Below are 19998 nucleotides of genomic sequence, written 5' to 3'. Positions count from 1 at the left end.
ATGCTTGTGGATCCTTGCTCTGACATTGTGTGACGGTTGTAAAACAGTGTCATTCATTTCCAATTCTCTGCCAGGGGGGAATATTAGATATTACCTTGCTTAGAAACAGGTGAAGGTTGGCAACAGGAAGGGCATCCAGCCATTGAAAGAATTTTGCCCTAATGAACTGCATCTGACCTATGCAGGCATGGAAAAACGGATGTTAATATGGTAATATATGACGGGCTTCCTCATAGTTTCCATCTACCAAATTCCCTCTCAGGGCATTGGTCAGTCCAGGAAAAGGACGATATCATCCAGTCTCCTTCATGCTTGTTTTTGAAATGGCAGGATATGATCTGAGGGACATTTTTGCTGCTATTTCTAACACGTTGGACAATTGCATATAGGATCCTTTGTTGATATGATGATGATGATGATGATGATGATGGTTGTTGTAGTGATGTGAGTGATTGTAATAGCATTGATGATGGGGATGGTGGTGATGGTACATGTAATGGTGGTGGTGGTGGGGGAAAGTAACAGTGAGGAGGAGAAGGGAGGAGGAGGATCGTGATAATGACTCGGCATTGGGAAGGGTGGTGGTGGGAGATGTAATGAATGATAGCCATAAGAGGATAAAGTGGGATAAAGTCTGAAAGTGAAATTGGGAAGGAGAGAGGGGGAGAGAGAGAGAGAGTGTGGAAGGGGTAGGGGAAGAGAAGTTAAATGATATTAAAAAGATATAGCTAGAGAGAGAGAGACAGAGAGGAAAATTTGTGTGTGTGGGTAAGAGAAAGGAAAAGAAGTCGAGAAATTATATTAAAGATATACATTATATATATATACACACACACACACACATATATATATATATACACACACACACACACATATATATATATACACACATATATGTATATATACACACACACAAATATATATATATACACACACATATATACACACATATATATATATATATACACACACACACACACACATACACACATATATATACACACACACACATATATATATATATACACACACACACACACATATATATATATACACACACAAACATATATATAGACACACACATGCACATATACAAATATATATATATAGAGAGAGAGAGAGAAAGAAGAGAAGTTAAGAAATGATATTAAAGTGAGATAGAGACATACACAGAGAGAGAGAGGAAAAAAGAAGAGAGTAAGAGAGAGAAGAAAATATGAGAGAGAGAGAGAGAGAAATCGATGAAATATAGAAAACAAGAGTAAGCCATAGAAAAATTTATCATACTGTGTGTATGTGATGTATGATTGATAATATTGGTGTATGTATTGTTGTGTATGTGTATGCATGGTTGCGAGGAGATTGTGTGAATGTAACATGTGCACAAAGATTTCAGATTAATTAAGAAAAAATGTCAAGTGGAAAGGAAAAGAAAAAAAATGAATGAATAAGAGAGAGAGAGAGAGAGAGAGTGGATGAAATGAGAAAGTATGAATGTAAATGTAAGGTGGAGAAATAATTATTAAATATATAAATTTTATTTATGCGCCCTTTTCAAGCCTAGCCATTTTTCTTGGGCCCGGTTTCCCGGTTTCTGTGGCATATGTGTTCACCCCTCCCCCAGCTGGATGGGACGCCAGTCCTTCGCAGCATTACCCAAGAAACAGGAAGAAAGAGTGAGAGAAAGTTGGGTGTGAAAGAGTACGACAGGGTTCGCCGAGCCTCGTGGAGCTTTTAGGTGTTTTTGCTCAATAACACACACAACGCCCGGTCTGGGAATCGAAACCCGATCCTCCATCCTGGGCCATTGCACCTCCATTAAAATATATATATATATATATATATATATATATATATATATAAGAGCCCCCAAAAATATCAAGGAGGGCTGAAGAAAACAGTGTTAAGTTAAAAGCAAACCATTGTCCTTGGTGTCACCTGGACAGTTGAAGTGGTATTTATAAGACAATGACCACCTACTGTCCGGCATTGCCATGTTGTTTTAAGCCACCCATCAATGCCACTTCCGTCCATCAAGTAGTGGGATATGAACTCAGCATCTTTTCACACTTAAAACTATGTAACTCTAAATCAGTGGTTTCCAACGTGGGCAGCACTGCTCCACCATTGGGAGCAGTAGAAAGATCCGGAGAAAGTGGGTGCATTGATGAAAGGGGGAGGGCGATAATGGGGGTAGCTGCAAAATCAAAAAAAAAATAAAATAAATAATCTGTTTCTTTACTTGTCTCAGTCATTTGACTGCGGCCATGCTGGAGCACAACCTTTAGTCGAACTAATCGACCCCAGGACTTATCTTCGGAAGCCTAGTACTTATTCTATCGGCCTCTTTTGCCAAACCGCTATGTTACGGGGACGTAAACACACCGGGCTCACAATCATGAGGTTGTGAGTTTGATTCCCAGTCTGAGCTCTGTGTTGTGCTCTTGAGCAAGACACTTTATTTTACATTGCTTCAGTTCACCCAGCTGTAGCAATGGGTTGCGACGTCACTGGTGCCAAGCTGTATCGGCCCCTTTGCCTTTCCCTTGGATAACATTGGTGGCGTGGAGAAGGAAAGCTGGTAAACATGGCGATTACTGATTTTCCATAAACAGCCTTGCCCAGACTTGTGCATCAGAGGGGAACTTTCTAGGTGCAATTCCATGATCATTTTTGCTGTTGAGACCTCAATCTCAGCTATTCTCAGACTCCACACTGCTGGTTTCTTCCATAAAATCAGGATGACAGCAACCCATCTGAGAAATGAGCCCTCTGACATTAGGGTGGCTGTTGCGGCAAGTGTCACTGGCCATTCTCCCATACATGTCTTTGTTATTATGTCCACCTGATGTAACTGAAAGCACCATTTGGATTAAGGTGTACAGCCTGTTACGCCTGCCTCCTGTTTTTTCATTATTTGATTCCCTTCTCTCACTTTGTTTCCTCAGTGAAGCAATTTTGGAAGAACCATTTCAATGGTGGAATTCTGATTATCATATTTTTGTAAAGAAATAAATCATTTTAATTTTTTAACAAGCCAATCTCTTCTACTTTTATTTTTTTCTTTTAATCAGTTTATCTTTTTTTGCTCAAATAAAATTAAAAATTTATAAATAAATAAATATATATATTTAAATAAAAAGAAATATATATATATATAATTTACTTATTTAAATATTTGAAAAAAATTAATAGAAATCGCTTTTCTGATAATTTTTCCACTTTAATAATTTATAAACATTTAATTATTAAAGTGGAAAAATTATCAGAAAAGCCATTTCTATTCATTTTTTTCAAATACATAATACTGTACCAAGGACTTTTAATTTCTTATTCTATTATATGTGTGTGTGATATATATATATATATATATATATATAGGGAGAGTTTATGAAAAAAACAAAAGACGAAGACAGGTGGTATAACGCTCAGAAAGAGAAAAAGACTTTTACGTTTTGAGCCTACGCTCTTCTACAGGAAGGGACACAGAAAAAACAAGGAGAGAAAAAAATGTGTGTAGTGGCTAACGATCATATGTGTGTGTTGTGTAAATAAATGTATGACTACACTAAGTAGTATTACTAGTTATGAGCTCCAAGAGCAAAGGGCTGGACATATACATCTCTCTCTTGTCTCCAGCTGAGGTAGCTATGTATCTCCTCTACTGCAGAACACCTGTTTCTGTCCCTCCATTCATACTCCAACCTCTCATCAGCTGCTAGAAAGCCACCTCCCTCAATACCATTCCCCCTCAGTTTAGGAGTAGTAGTTAGTTGATGAACTCCACTGCTGCTGGTGCCATGTACAAAAGCATCCAGGCCACTCTGTAGAGTGGCTGATGTTAGGACAGGCATCCAGCCGTAGAAAACCATGCCAAAGCTGATAGTGGAGTTTGTCACAGAATTTTGACTTGCCAGCTTTGCTGTCAAACCATCCAACCTATGCCAGCAGGGAAAACGAGGGAGTTAGTGAGTGAATGAGAGAGTGACTGAGCAAGTGAGCAAATGAGTGAGTGAGCAACTGAATGAGTGAGTGAGTGAGCAAGCAAGCGAATGAGTGAGTGAGTGAGTGAATGAGTGAGCAACTGAATGAGTGAGTGAGTAAGCAAGCGAATGAGTGAGTGAGTGAGTGAGTGAGTGAGTGAGTGAGTGAGTGAGTGAGTGAGTGAATTAGCAAGTGAATGAGTGAGCAAGTGAATGAGTGAGTGAGTGAGTGACTGACTGAGCAAGTGAGTGAGTGAGTTTACAAGTGAATGAATGAGTGAGGGAATTAGTGAGTGAGTGAATGACTAAGTGAGTGAGCAAGCAAGCAAATGAGTGAGTGAGTGACTTAGCGAGTGAGGGAGAGAGGGAGCCTTTTTTTTTTTTAAATCCCAATTTGTAACATTTACATTTTCACAACAATCAAACCGTTTCACAAAAACCTATCAGAAAGCTGAATAAGAATAAAGCAAAGTCGAAAAGTTAAATAAAAGTCAGATAAAAACCATAACTAAATCAAAGACAAAGCAAACTCGTCCTGTACATTCAATTTGAAGTCAACACTCATAGATTTTTCAATCAATAACAATAAAGTGAAAAATTATTAATTAAACAAATTAAGTACATTTTTTTTTTTTATCAATTGCACAAGTAAAAGAATAATGCGCAAACACACAATGTGATGCATGCATGCATGCATGTGCATTTGCAGGCCTTAGATAGCAATGCAGTACTTTTCCATGCTTGCATGGGTCAGATGGAGTTTACTGAGGCACGTTTTCTACAGCTGGATGCTCTCCCCGTCACCAACCCTCACCTGTTTTCAAGCAAAGTGATATTTTTTCACCATCACAAAGGTATGTTTTTCAAGGAAATAAATTGGGAATAAACAAGCTCGCTTGTATGATGGTGATGCTCATTTTCAACCATCGCATGATGTCTAGACAGGGGCACACAAATGCAGATACGTGTGTGTGTGTGTGTATGTGTGCGCACATGCATGTGTGTATATCTCTCTATATATAAAGCTGAAGTTGTCTGTGTGAGGCAGGTTTGGTAGCCTTCAACTAACACTATCTCCTCCGAGACCCTGCGGTGCAAGTTGACCAAAATGGAGAGTATGATAGAAGAAGGCTTGCTCTTCCTTCCGTAGAAGAAAAAATTCAAATTGGACCATGTTAAGACCAAAAATTATTTACATCAAAAAGGTGCTTTTTTTTTCTATGAAAATCCCGATTTTTTAATGATTTTTTTACTGCTGCGTTGCCATTTTTCGGTGTATTTCAACCAGAAAAATGTTCACTTAAAGAGAATAACAAGCTACATAATGCAAAATTTTTACTTTTCAAACATTCCAATTCTAAAAGGTCAAAACAAACCCGAGCAATGCTGGGCGATACTGCTAGTATATATATATATATATATATATATATATATATATATATATAAAAATTAAATAAAAGTACAAAAGACAAAAGGACATACGCAGTGAATGTATTAGGTTGATGCCCAGTATAAGATGGAAAAAGGGGTGTGTGTAACATTTTGAGAAAGGCTCTTCATCAGAAACAGGAAAGGTCCAGAGAAAGAAAAGAATAGTGTGAGAAAAGCACATCTGTGGTTATACATACATATACGATGGGCTTCTTTCAGTTTCCCCTGTATCAAATCCACTCATAAAGCTTTGGTTGGCCTGGGGCTATAGTAGAAGGCACTTGCCCTAGGTGCTATGCAGCAGGACTGAACCCAAGGCGACACTGTTGCTTGTTAACCACACAGCCACACCCGTACCTATTCGGCTGACATTGTAAAATCTGCAGAACTTCAAATCACAACAAATCCATTTCAGAATCTTGTCTAAATGGCAGGCAATCACTGAGGCCCATATGAAAATAATATGGAAGCCGTCCACGTCAGAAAGATTACAGTGGTTATTATTTCCCCCATCATATGCTTTAGTTCTAGAAATTCTACTCTGCTTAAATTAATATGGTTTTGGACATATCAATTCTCTAACAACCAAATGTGTGAAGCCATAGGAGTCTTGCTTCTGTCATGGATTCTGAAAGAATTGGCACTTGATTGCCATAGTAACGCAACACTGGATGCAAACATCAACAACAATATGTCTAAGTCAGCTTGAGGTTATCATAAAAATACCTAACTGCTCTTCAAGTTCTCCCTACTCTCTGTCTTACATTCACCTCATGCTTTGAAGGGTTATGCCCTCACCATCTCTTTCTCTCTCATCAGTTGGAGAAGTTAAATATCTCTTCTTCAGTAAGACACTTGTTCTTTCCCCTCTATCATACTTTCTATTTCTTTACTACCCACAAGGGGCTAAACACAGAGAGGACAAACAAGGACAGACAAACGGATTAAGTTGATTATATCGACCCCAGTGTGTAACTGGTACTTAATTTATCGACCCCGAAAGGATGAAAGGCAAAGTCAACCTCAGCGGAATTTGAACTCAGAACGTAACGGCAGACCAAATACCGCTAAGCATTTCGCCCGGCGTGCTAACGGTTCTGCCAGCTCGCTGCCTTTCTCTATCATACTTTCACCTTCTTCAATATGATACCCTGCTCAGTTGAGGAGGGGAGGTCTTGTCTTGTGGACACTTGGTGACCTCACTAGTGCTTGGAGATCTGGTTGCTATTTCTAGTTGGTTGAGTGACCACATAGTAAAAGAATAAAAGAATATAGGGGGTGAGTGTGTTTGCTTATATACTTTTCCATGATTGTATGGGTCAATGGGTTTTACTATGGCAGATTTTCTATGGTTGGATGCCCCTCCTATCACCAACTCTCAGCTGTTTCCAAGCAAGCCGATAAATTTTCCCCATGGCCTGACCATGCTTTCAAACAAGATTCAAAACAAAATGATACCACTTGTGTACTGATGCTCATTTACGGTCAAAACATGTCAAGATACGGAGACAAAAACAGACACTCACACCGAGCTTCTTTCACTTCCCTTCTATCAAATCCCTTCACAAAGCTTTGGGCAACTTGAGGGTATATAGTAGAAGACGATTGGTTGAACTGAACCTAAAACTATGTGGTTGGGAAACGGGTTCAATTTATACCTGTTATAAAGGGACTTAATATTATATTAGAATATTAGAGAATAACAAACGTTTTTCCACCCAAAATCCATTTATTATTTAGGATACAAAACAGAAAAGACTTCTCTAAAAGAAATAATAAATAAAATAACATAAAGTAAAGTAATTTTCTCAGTGATAATGTAAAGATCCTCTTCAGCCATGAATGACCATGGGATTGCACCAAAAAGGCTACCCTCCAAGGCACAAGTCCAGGCAAGATTGTTTATGGAGGACCAGCAGTCACCCATGCTTACCAGCTTCTCCTCTCCACACTACCGATGTTATCCAAGGGAAAGGCAAAGGCGCCAATACAGCTTGGCACCAGTGATGTCGCAACTCATTTCTACAGCTGAGTGAACTGGAGCAACGTGAAATAAAGTCTCTTGCTCAAGAACACAGCACACAGCTCAATCCAGGAATCAAGCTCACAAAGACCCCCTTCAGTCACAAATGACCATGGGATTGCACCTAGAAAGTTCCCTTCTAAGGCATAAGTCTGGGCAAGGTCATTTTTGGAAGGCCAGTAGTCACTCATGCATACCAGCCTCCTCTCTCCATGCCTCTGATGTTGTCCAAGAGAAAGGCAAAGGGGCTGATACAGCTTGGCACCTGTGACGTCACAACTCATTTCTACAGCTGAGTGAACTGGAGCAACGTGAAATAAAGTCTCTTGCTCAAGAACACAGCACACAGCTCAATCCAGGAATCAAGCTCACAAAGACCCCCTTCAGTCACAAATGACCATGGGATTGCACCTAGAAAGTTCCCTTCTAAGGCATAAGTCTGGGCAAGGTCATTTTTGGAAGGCCAGTAGTCACTCATGCATACCAGCCTCCCCTCTCTCCATGCCTCTGATGTTGTCCAAGAGAAAGGCAAAGGGGCTGATACAGCTTGGCACCTGTGACGTCACAACTCATTTCTACAGCTGAGTGAACTGGAGCAACGTGAAATAAAGTCTCTTGCTCAAGAACACAGCACACAGCTCAATCCAGGAATCAAGCTCACAAAGACCCCCTTCAGTCACAAATGACCATGGGATTGCACCTAGAAAGTTCCCTTCTAAGGCATAAGTCTGGGCAAGGTCATTTTTGGAAGGCCAGTAGTCACTCATGCATACCAGCCTCCCCTCTCTCCATGCCTCTGATGTTGTCCAAGAGAAAGGCAAAGGGGCTGATACAGCTTGGCACCTGTGATGCCATAACTCATTTCTACAGCTGAGTGAACTGGAGCAACGTGAAATAAAGTCTCTTGCTCAAGAACACAGCACACAGCTCAATCCAGGAATCAAGCTCACAAAGACCCCCTTCAGTCACAAATGACCATGGGATTGCACCTAGAAAGTTCCCTTCTAAGGCATAAGTCTGGGCAAGGTCATTTTTGGAAGGCCAGTAGTCACTCATGCATACCAGCCTCCCCTCTCTCCATGCCTCTGATGTTGTCCAAGAGAAAGGCAAAGGGGCTGATACAGCTTGGCACCTGTGACGTCACAACTCATTTCTACAGCTGAGTGAACTGGAGCAACGTGAAATAAAGTCTCTTGCTCAAGAACACAGCACACAGCTCAATCCAGGAATCAAGCTCACAAAGACCCCCTTCAGTCACAAATGACCATGGGATTGCACCTAGAAAGTTCCCTTCTAAGGCATAAGTCTGGGCAAGGTCATTTTTGGAAGGCCAGTAGTCACTCATGCATACCAGCCTCCCCTCTCTCCATGCCTCTGATGTTGTCCAAGAGAAAGGCAAAGGGGCTGATACAGCTTGGCACCTGTGACGTCACAACTCATTTCTACAGCTGAGTGAACTGGAGCAACGTGAAATAAAGTCTCTTGCTCAAGAACACAGCACACAGCTCAATCCAGGAATCAAGCTCACAAAGACCCCCTTCAGTCACAAATGACCATGGGATTGCACCTAGAAAGTTCCTTCTAAGGCATAAGTCTGGGCAAGGTCATTTTTGGAAGGCCAGTAGTCACTCATGCATACCAGCCTCCCCTCTCTCCATGCCTCTGATGTTGTCCAAGAGAAAGGCAAAGGGGCTGATACAGCTTGGCACCTGTGACGTCACAACTCATTTCTACAGCTGAGTGAACTGGAGCAACGTGAAATAAAGTCTCTTGCTCAAGAACACAGCACACAGCTCAATCCAGGAATCAAGCTCACAAAGACCCCCTTCAGTCACAAATGACCATGGGATTGCCCTAGAAAGTTCCCTTCTAAGGCATAAGTCTGGGCAAGGTCATTTTTGGAAGGCCAGTAGTCACTCATGCATACCAGCCTCCCCTCTCTCCATGCCTCTGATGTGTCCAAGAGAAAGGCAAAGGGGCTGATACAGCTTGGCACCTGTGATGCCATAACTCATTTCTACAGCTGAGTGAACTGGAGCAACGTGAAATAAAGTCTCTTGCTCAAGAACACAGCACACAGCTCAATCCAGGAATCAAGCTCACAAAGACCCCCTTCAGTCACAAATGACCATGGGATTGCACCTAGAAAGTTCCCTTCTAAGGCATAAGTCTGGGCAGGTCATTTTTGGAAGGCCAGTAGTCACTCATGCATACCAGCCTCCCCTCTCTCCATGCCTCTGATGTTGTCCAAGAGAAAGGCAAAGGGGCTGATACAGCTTGGCACCTGTGACGTCACAACTCATTTCTACAGCTGAGTGAACTGGAGCAACGTGAAATAAAGTCTCTTGCTCAAGAACACAGCACACAGCTCAATCCAGGAATCAAGCTCACAAAGACCCCCTTCAGTCACAAATGACCATGGGATTGCACCTAGAAAGTTCCCTTCTAAGGCATAAGTCTGGGCAAGGTCATTTTTGGAAGGCCAGTAGTCACTCATGCATACCAGCCTCCCCTCTCTCCATGCCTCTGATGTTGTCCAAGAGAAAGGCAAAGGGGCTGATACAGCTTGGCACCTGTGACGTCACAACTCATTTCTACAGCTGAGTGAACTGGAGCAACGTGAAATAAAGTCTCTTGCTCAAGAACACAACACACAGCCCGGTCTGGGAATCAAACTCACTACCTCATGATTGTTAGCCCAATGCTCTAACCACTGAGCCATATGCCTTCACCAGTGGTTGCACAACCCCTAGCAATGTTAAATAATGGTCTCGGTTTCAAAGTTTGGCACTGGGCCAGCAATTTTCTTTTTTAAGGGAGGGGCTAAGTTGATTACATCCACCCCAGCGCCCAACTGGTACTTATTTTAATGACTTCCAAAAGGATGAAATGCGAAGATGACCTTGACAGAATCTGAACTCAGAACATAAAACCAGAAGAAATGGTGATAAGCATTTTGCTTGGCATGTTAACAATTCTGCAGACTACTATAGCTTTGTTTAGTTACTATTCTACAAGTGTGTCTCTTTTCTCAGAACTCAACCCAACTCCCTCCCAAGTCCTATTATTTCATGACAAAAGATAAAAAAAGACAGCTATCAGGTGGCGAGCTGGCAGAAACGTTAGCACGCAGGCGAAATGCGTAGCAGTATTTCGTCTGCCGTTACGTTCTGGGTTCAAATTCCGCCGAGGTCGACTTTGCCTTTCATCCTTTCGGGGTCGATAAATTAAGTACCAGTTACGCACTGGGGTCGATGCAATCGACTTAATCCGTTTGTCTGTCCTTGTTTGTCCTCTCTGTGTTTAGCTCCTTGTGGGTAGTAAAGAAATAGGTATTTCGTTTGTCTTTCCGTTTTGAGTTCAAATTCTGCCAAGGTTGACTTTGCCTTTCATCCTTTCGGGGTCGATAAATTAAGTACCAGTTACGCACTGGGGACGATGCAATCGACTTAATCCGTTTGTCTGTCCTTGTTTGTCCCCTCTGCATTTAGCCCCTTGTGGGTAGCAAAGAAATATATCTGCTGTTCATCTGCTGAAAACTTCAATAGGTGATTTCTCTCTCTCTCTCTCCTTTTTACCGATCTAACTTCAGTCCTACTCCACGTGTTTAGACCATTTCTCTTGGGAATATCTTTTCCACACTGTAATAACTGCTGTAATAAAACTTATCCTTTTCTTTCTCATCCTGACACCAAAAATTTTTCCTTAATTGCAAAGAAGGAAGGTGAAGGCTATCATAGCAAGCATTCGGAAAATGGCAAACTTTTCTTTTTTTTTCTTGCTTTCAGGCAGTTTTACATTATATACTGATCACCAAACAACCAATATCAATATTTAGTTAAAAAAAAAAAAAGAAGATTAAAGACAGGAGCCTTTATGAATGCATTGAATAATCACTCTCCAGTTACGACATTCGGATATCCGACACGTACACGGCAAAGACAAACACTACCATTGGATGCTCCCTTAACAGATATTCTTCTATAACATCTGAAATCACAGATTTACATAAACTTTCAAAATCAGGAAAAGCCAGAAAGAGAGGAAACAAAACAAAAAAAAAAAAAAGACAGAGTCCATACATATTTTTACGGATAGAAAGAGATTAGAAGTAATGTTGGATTTACTCAATTCATTTCTTTTTTATCTGCTGAAGCCAAAGCAATCTGTTGAAATTTAAATTCAAGTAGTATGGAAATTATTTCAATTTTATGGGGTTTTTTTTTCAAAGTATCAGCCATTTTTGAGTGTTTATTCTCAAAGGTCTTCTTTTTCTCTTTTTTTCTCTTATTTCGTACAAATTTTAAGATGCATCAATATAATACAAATGAAAAAAATTGTTTGTCAATTTTAACCCTTTTCATACCAACCTACCCGAGACCACCCCTGGCTCTCTACAATACAAACTTGCTGTTTTAAAGTGATTCAAATTAAAAACTTTAAACCTTCTACGAAAATTTCATGTTAATTGACATAATAACGATAAAAATATTTTACTAAATTCTTTGTTATTTTCCAAAATTAATTGAAACAGAAGTAGCGTATTGTATTTCAACAGAATTGTGGTAACAAAAGGCATTAATCTTGTTGAAACTTTCTATGAAATGTTTGGGTTTTTTTTTGTATTTAAGAATGTTACATTTGAAGTTTTGGAGAAAATTAACAAAACAGACGAAAGAAAACAGTCAAAGACAACGAAAGAGAAATAATAGATACAAAGTTTAAATCTCGTCAGTCAGATAGCAAAAGTAATACATTGATGGTGTTTGAAGAAGACAAATGGATGAGACACAATCTAAGGAATTGTTCGTTTTGCAGACCTTATTCTTAAAACCTTCTCCTACTCTATATGTATGTAATGGTGGTTGCAAGCATGGCCAAGTGGTTAAGAAGTTTGCTTTGTCATCACAAGTTCCCAGTTCAATCCCACGATAAGGCATTTGGGGCAAGTGTTTTGTTTCCTTTTAATTTTTTTTTTTTTACCTTACTGGATGCAGGAGGGTTGTGTAGATAAGAAGCTTACTTTGTAACCCTGTGATTTCAGGTTCAGTCCCATTGCATGGCACCTTGGGCAAGTGTCTTCTACTATAGACCCAGACCAACCAATGTGGAGGCACATGGCCTAGTGGTTAGAGCAGTGGTCATGCGGTCGAGGGATCGCGGGTTCGAATCTCAGACCGGGTGATGTGTGTGTTTATGAGCAAAACACTTAAGCTCCACGCGGCTCCGGCAGAAAGTAATGGCGAATTTCTGCTGACTCTTCTGCCGCAACTTTCTCTCACTCTTTCCTCCTGCATCTTGTAGCTCACCTGTGACGGACCGGCGTCCCATTCAGGTGGGGAACCTATACGCCAAAGAAACCGGGAAACCGGCCCTAATGAGCCAGGCATGGCTCGAGAAGGAACAAACAAACAGACAAACCAATGCATTGTGAATGAATTTGATAGATGGAAACTGTGTTGAAGCCTGCTGTAAATATGTATGTGTGTGTATATATGTCTTTGCGTTTGTATTTGTTTCTCTACCACTTCACATTTGGTGTTGGTTTATTTACATCCCTGTAACTTAGCAGTTCTGCAAACGAGACCAATAGAATAACCACCAATCTTTAAAAAATTAAATACCAAGGTCAATCTGCTTGACTAGAAACCCTTCAAAATGGTGCCCCAGTATGGTCGCAGTCCCATGGCTGAAACAAGTGTACCGATACAGGAAAGATAGCTTCCTTGGGTGAATGCAAGACTCATGAAGGAAAACTGGGTACACAGAAACTGTAGAGAAGCCTGCTGGCTGGAACACATCTTAAATTCAAACATTCATCTTTGTCACCTGCTGTTTTGTGCTGAGTCAGCCTGAGTACACATGTCAACGGAATACTCAGTCACTTACAAGTTAGATTATTAATTAAGTAGTTTAGTGATTGAACAGATAGTTCAGTTAACGAAGCAATGGAATGCTTCTGTGCCAAGGTAGATCATAAGACAACAAGAAAGAAAGACATAGTCACTTCCCTAAAGACATGCTAACTTCTGAGAGAGAACCTACAAGATATAGGTTATGATTTTTAAGGCAACATCAACACCTTCACCGCCATCCAGAGTCTAGGAAATAGATGCAACTAGCAGAAATAGTCTGGAGAAAACTTTACCATCGTGATCTTTGTCATCATTGCTGTGCAAAATGCTCAGTAGCATTTTGTCAATCTTTATGTTCTGAGTTCAAATTCCGCCAAGGTTGACTTTACTTTTCATCCTTTCAGGATGGATAAAATTAGAACCAGTTGAACACAGGGGGGGGGGGTCGATGTAATTGACTAGCCCCCCTCCCCCCACGAAATTGATAGCCTTGTGCTTATAGTAGAAAGCATTATCTAATGTTCATTTGTCATGTAATGGTGGTTGCAAGCATGGCCAGGTGGTTAAGAAGTTTGCTTTGTCATCACAAGTTCCCCGGTTCAATCCCACAATAAGGCATATGGGGCAAGTGCTTTCTTTTCTTTTAATTTTTTTTTTTTTTGGCCTCAGTGGATGCAGGATGGTTGTGTTGCTTGGTTTCACAGGGTCCAATGAGCTGCAGAGATGCATCCGGGCATAATGCCAGCTTTGGCAAGGTTTCTATGGCTGGATGCCCTTCCTAGTGCCAACCGCTTTACAGAGTGGACTGAGGGCTTTTTTCCATGGACCTGGCACTAGTGAGGCTGCTAAGTCACTTGCAAGACAAAGTAAAGAAAGGAAACGGAAAAAACACCTTCGACTAAGTGGGAGCATATTTGAGAAGGGGCAGGGGTGTCTTTATGCCAGACGTTGATGGCTAAGAATGACTGAAGGACAAGCACAGGGGTCTTGCTATAGAGAAGATACATGGCCACCCCATTATATACATTATGAGAAGGAGATACATCATGTGAGGATGGGTGGGAGTGTCTGGAAGGGAGACAGAGAGATGGTGGTGAGAGGGTGAAAGAGTCCTTTCATTGCTAATTCCCAGGAAGTGACAAGAGCAGCTCTTGCAAGGAAATAAATTGAGATCATCATCATTATCATCGTTTAACATCCACTTCCCATGCTGGCATTTACGTAAGTATAACTCAGCAGGTTGCAAACAACCAATGCAGTCTATGTCGAAGTATTCTGATGTTCCTAAGAAAACTCCATTTGTTTGCCTGTTTTCCAATAAATTCTGCTGAGTTAGCCTTATTTTTTTTGTTTTTCTGAATTTTTCAAATTGTAAAGATATTTACGGACACGTAATATATATATATATATATAGTATATATATTATATATATAATTAATCATTTAGGGTAGCAAAAATCAGTAAAAATTTATCGCTACCAGCGGCCTGGTGGAAAAGGGAAAAGATAGTCAAAGACTAAATAGACAAATATAACAATTTAGGAATGGCCTAAACAGGCCATTCGTCCACCAGAAAGAGCAGCCAGAACTCCTACGCCAAGTAGTTAATTCGGAAATAAGTGAAATTTAAAAACATTTACCCTAATTCAGTAAATGTTTTTATTTTCACTTATTCCGAATTACACTACTTGCGGTAGGAGTTCTGGCTGCTCTTTCTGGTGGACGAATGGCCTGTTTAGGCCATTCCTAAATTGTTATATATATATATATATATATATATATATATATATCTATAGAGAGAGAGAGAGAGAGAGAGAATAATTTTCTTTTGCCCTTGTTTATAAGTTTAACCTTTAATGGTATTTTAATATGCTGCCACTTTTTGATGAAATTTTTTCTGTAAAAAACTTCATCCTATATTAGTAGTATATATATACACACACACACATATATATATATACCGGAGTAAACACATAAATGTGAAACAAGGTGGAAAAAAGAGTACTCTAATACCAGTGGTAGAGTAATATGCTTTATTCAAAGCAGCAGAAAATTCAGCAAAACCTGTTACTCTGAGTTTCCCGTTGCCGTTTGTCGGAAAGTTTTTGCTAGAACGGCAGGTTTTGTTGAATTTTCTGCTGCTTTGAATAAGTATATATATATATATATATATATATATATATATATATATATATGTATATATATATATTTTCATCACACACACACACAAGGTTTTCATAAACTATCTCTACAATTTCTACATCTTATTCCATCTATCAAAGTTGATATCCATCAATCAACTTGTGTGCAACCAATGGAGTCCACTTGAAAGTGTTCTGATGTTTCTAATAATACTTTATTTATTTGTCTCTGTGTTTTCCAACAAACTCTGAAGAGATATCCTTATTCTTCTTTTACCCTTGAATTTCTCAAGCTGTAAAGGTAATTTACGGACACCCTATATATATAACTAACATCAAAATGAAATGACACAGCAATGTTTTTTTGGTTGTTTTTTTTTTTTGGCATCTCTTGTATATTGTCACGTGTTCTACTCTATGTCATACAGGGTGTTGGCTACCTTAACGAGGTTAGTAGTCGCATCTCATCTTTCTCTTTCTATACCAGCACTGTGTTCCATTGTCCCCATATCTCTCTTTAGCTGATTCACTCAACACCTTACACTGTCTTTGTGCGGACACATGGCTTAGTGGTTAGCGTACTGAACTCATGATCGAAAGACTGTAGTTTCATTTCCTGGACTGGGCGACACATTGTGTTCTTGAGCAAAACACTTCACGTCACTTCGCATTGCTCCAGTCCATTTTCCTGGCAAAAATGACTAATCCCAATGGACTGGCATCCCACCGAGATTACTCTTTTACTTGTTTCAGTCATTTGACCGTGGCCATGCTGGAGCACTGCCTTTAGTCGAGCAAATTATGCCAGGAGACGAGGGGGTAAAAGTATGAGAAAAGGAGCCAGAGCAACTACATGACTAGTCACATTTTAGAAGAGAGGGCAGGAGCGACCAGGTGGGGCAGGAAAGTGAGAAAAACAGAGGTGCTGGGGCGAGAGGGTGGACCCGATGATGATGATGATAGCTCAACTTTTCTGTTCTAAAGCCTGTTGAATGGATCATGTGTAATTCAAAGAGCAAGAGCATCACAAACATTGGCAAAACTATTCTGTAATGAGGATTACATTAACCCTTTTGTTACCAACCCGGCTGAAACCAGCTCTGGCTCTGTATACAAATGTTTTGTTTTCATAAGTTTTGAATTGAAATCTTCCACCAAACCTTAATCACAATTTATGTTCCTAACACTAGCTGAATGATAATTAAGTTATTTTACTAAATTCTTTGTTATATTTAAAGTAATTGAAAGAAACACAGAACATCTCAACAGAAATACAGTAATGAAAGGGTTAAAGCAAACTACGGACTGCGAGGTCAGTTCATCCGGCTCACTGCCGCACTGCACCTTTTGTGTAAGTACCAGCAATGGGAGTTCATTTGCCTCGGGTATGGCATCAGTATTTGGAACAACTCATGTCTGTGAGCAAACATTTTCAGAAATGAAGAATGTGAAGTCAGCACATCGAACGAGGTCGTCTGATGAACATTTGGAAGCAATTCTCTTGGTTGGATGCAGCAATTCCAAAGCAGATATTGGTGATATCGTCAAAGCTAAACACCAGTTTCACAAATCTCAATAATCCATTTTGCTGCTTAGTTTGTGAGATTCGGATATGTGCGCACTGGGTGTGATATAACTATCTTATTGCTAACATCGCCTTCTTTGGTAACATTTTGGTAAATGGCAGCAAGCTGGCAGAAACGTTAGCACGCCGGGCGAAATGCCAATCGGTATTTCGTCTGTCGTTACGTTCTTAGTTTAAATTCCGCCGAGGTCGACTTTGCCTTTCATCCTTTCGGGGTCAATTAAATAAGTACCAGTTACACACTGGGGTCGATGTAATCGACTTAATCCCTTTGTCTGTCCTTGTTTGTCCCCTCTGTGTTTAGCCCCTTGTGGGTAGTAAACAAATGGGTATTTCGTGTGCCGTTACGTTCTGAGTTCAAATTCTGCTGAGGTCGACTTTGCCTTTCATCCTTTTGGGGGTCAATTAAATAAGTACCATCATCATCATCATTGTTCGACCGTGGTCGAGACAATGGAATTTACCAGCTACGCACTGGGGTCGATGTAATCGACTTAATCCGTTTGTCTGTCCTTGTTTGTCCCCTATGTGTTTAGCCCCTTGTGGGTAGTAAAGAAATGGGTATTTCGTCTGCCGTTACGTTCTGAGTTCAAATTCCGCCGAGGTTGACTTTGGCGTTTATCCTTTCGGGGTCAATTAAATAAGTACCAGTTATGTACTGGGGTTGATGTAATCGACTTAATCCGTTTGTCTGTCCCTGTTTGTCCCCTCTGTGTTTAGCCCCTTGTGGGTAGTAAAGAAATGGGTATTTCGTCTGCCGTTACATTCTGAGTTCAAATTCCGCCGAGGTTGACTTTGGCTTTTATCCTTTCGGGGTCAATTAAATAAGTACCAGTTATGTAATTGACTTACTCCGTTTGTCTGTCCTTGTTTGTCCCCTCTGTGTTCAGCCCCTTGTGGGTAGTAAAGAAATGGGTAAATAAAACATGTTGGCTGTCTTTATTTTTTGTGTATTCACTGTATTGTAATGAACAAAATGGTTATGCGGCCTGCATTTGTCATTCTTTCCGTTATCTGGCCTACCGTGTAAGAAGTTTGGTGACCCCTGCATTAAAGGTACAAGTGTCTATGGAATTCTCACTCACAAATACTATAATTCAATTAATAGACATTTCCATTCCAAAGGAACATTCATAATGGAGATTCCCCCTCTTACACCTGTCATTTCTCTTTAACACTCATGCCAAACGCAACTTGCAGATTTCCTGAATAGCTCTCCAAACACCTCCTGCGATTCCAGCTTCAGTCAAGCTCTACACGATTTGAATCCCTAATAACCCTTCCAACCCCGACACCAGGTTCTAAGAGAACGCCTCCATTTCCAGATTAACAATCAACGAGCATGTTTAAATTCTTAAACGAAAGGTAGAAACACACAAAGAAGGTGTCCACGTGCATTTAAAAGCACATGCAGAAATGTTAAGAACACAGGTGTAAAAACACTTGGAAGAAAGTCATTGTTAGGTATTCCGATACCGTTATAGTACATACAGCAGTTTATTCTCTAAGAACACTGTGGATAGCGATTTTCTTGTTTTATATATTTATTTATTTCTCTATTTACATTTTCTTGTTTTATTAGCTCTGCTATTGATTTTCATTCCAACGTCAGATTTTTCTATCTGCTTGTTTACATCAAATAATTTCTATTCCTCTTCTTATTGCTGCCTTCTCCTCTTCATCACCATCACAGTCACTATTATGTTTTCAACCAATCCACTATTAGAGCTATATTTACTCCTGAAATACTACAACTACATACATACATATATATATATATATATATATATATATATATAATCAAAATAAGCAACAAGGATATCCAAAGACCCCATTTGATTTATATGGATAATACCATACCAAATTCTGGTGCCTTTAACTTAAGTACCATATTCATCTAAATCTAAATTTTTGCTGTACAAACACACACACACACATAAATATGTGTGTGTGTGTGTGAGTGTGTGTAACTTAAAATCTCAAAGGCAAAAGCTAACACTAAATTTTGCATATTTAACTTTATTCATATTTTTAAAAATTATATTTTGCATTCATTTTCTTTCATGCTAAACACATGGACAGAATTTTCTTTGGAATATATAAACAGACACAATATATATATATATTGACCAATACTTCATAAGCGAAAGACCATGTTATATATATATATATATATATATATATAGGTTTGTTTTTATGTTACGATAAAAACAATTTTACATTAAATTGAAGGATTACATTTGGTAGAGTACAAATTTATTATTTTTTTAATAAGAATAATACTGACAGTGACTTCGAAGTTTCAGCCAGCTAAGTCATCATCATTTATATGTACACACACAAGTGCACATTTAAACACACATATATATACCTGTGTATGTGTGCATGTCTATATAAATACATAAAAATATATGTTTATATTCATGTACACACACACACACTCTTTCTCATCTTTCACGCTATGAAAATTTCCGAATGCTCTTTACCACTGTTCCAAGCAATTTTCTTTATGCTTAAGCATATACAATTATATATATATATTTATACACACATGTATATTCCATAAAAATACATACCAGAACTATAAATTGAATTTTAAAATTATTTTTCATCCATTTTTTTTTTCTCGTTAACATAAATGAATAGATAGATGAAATGACAAACAACTGCAAAGAAGACCAAGGTGCACTTGAATAATAAAATATCACTACATATTTACTTACTTCACAAATTAAATATAAATTCATATATATATATATATGAATAATACACCCATAACATACATATATAAGAACAACAATAATGGCATCAATGTAACCAAAACCAAAAAAAATAATTTTATAAAACCATGCAGCATAACAGTAAATATACAGCACAACGATAAAAATAAATTAAAAAAAGCACAGATCAGGAAAAAAAAAAAGAAAAAGGAACCAAAAATAATCACAAAAACCAATATTTATCTGAATAGTTTTTGGAAC

General features: G+C 39.2%; 1 protein-coding gene across 6 annotated transcripts in view; it reads right to left on the bottom strand.

The window, feature by feature from the left end:
• The window catches only part of LOC115223496 (serine/threonine-protein kinase Sgk1), a 241707-nt gene that overhangs the window by 63099 nt on the left and 158610 nt on the right, over positions 1 to 19998 (bottom strand). The gene's annotated exons all lie outside the window — the stretch shown is intronic.

Source organism: Octopus sinensis, linkage group LG23 (genome assembly GCF_006345805.1).
Source record: "Octopus sinensis linkage group LG23, ASM634580v1, whole genome shotgun sequence".
NCBI lineage: Eukaryota > Metazoa > Mollusca > Cephalopoda > Octopoda > Octopodidae > Octopus > Octopus sinensis.
This window is presented reverse-complemented; position numbering and strand designations above follow the sequence as displayed.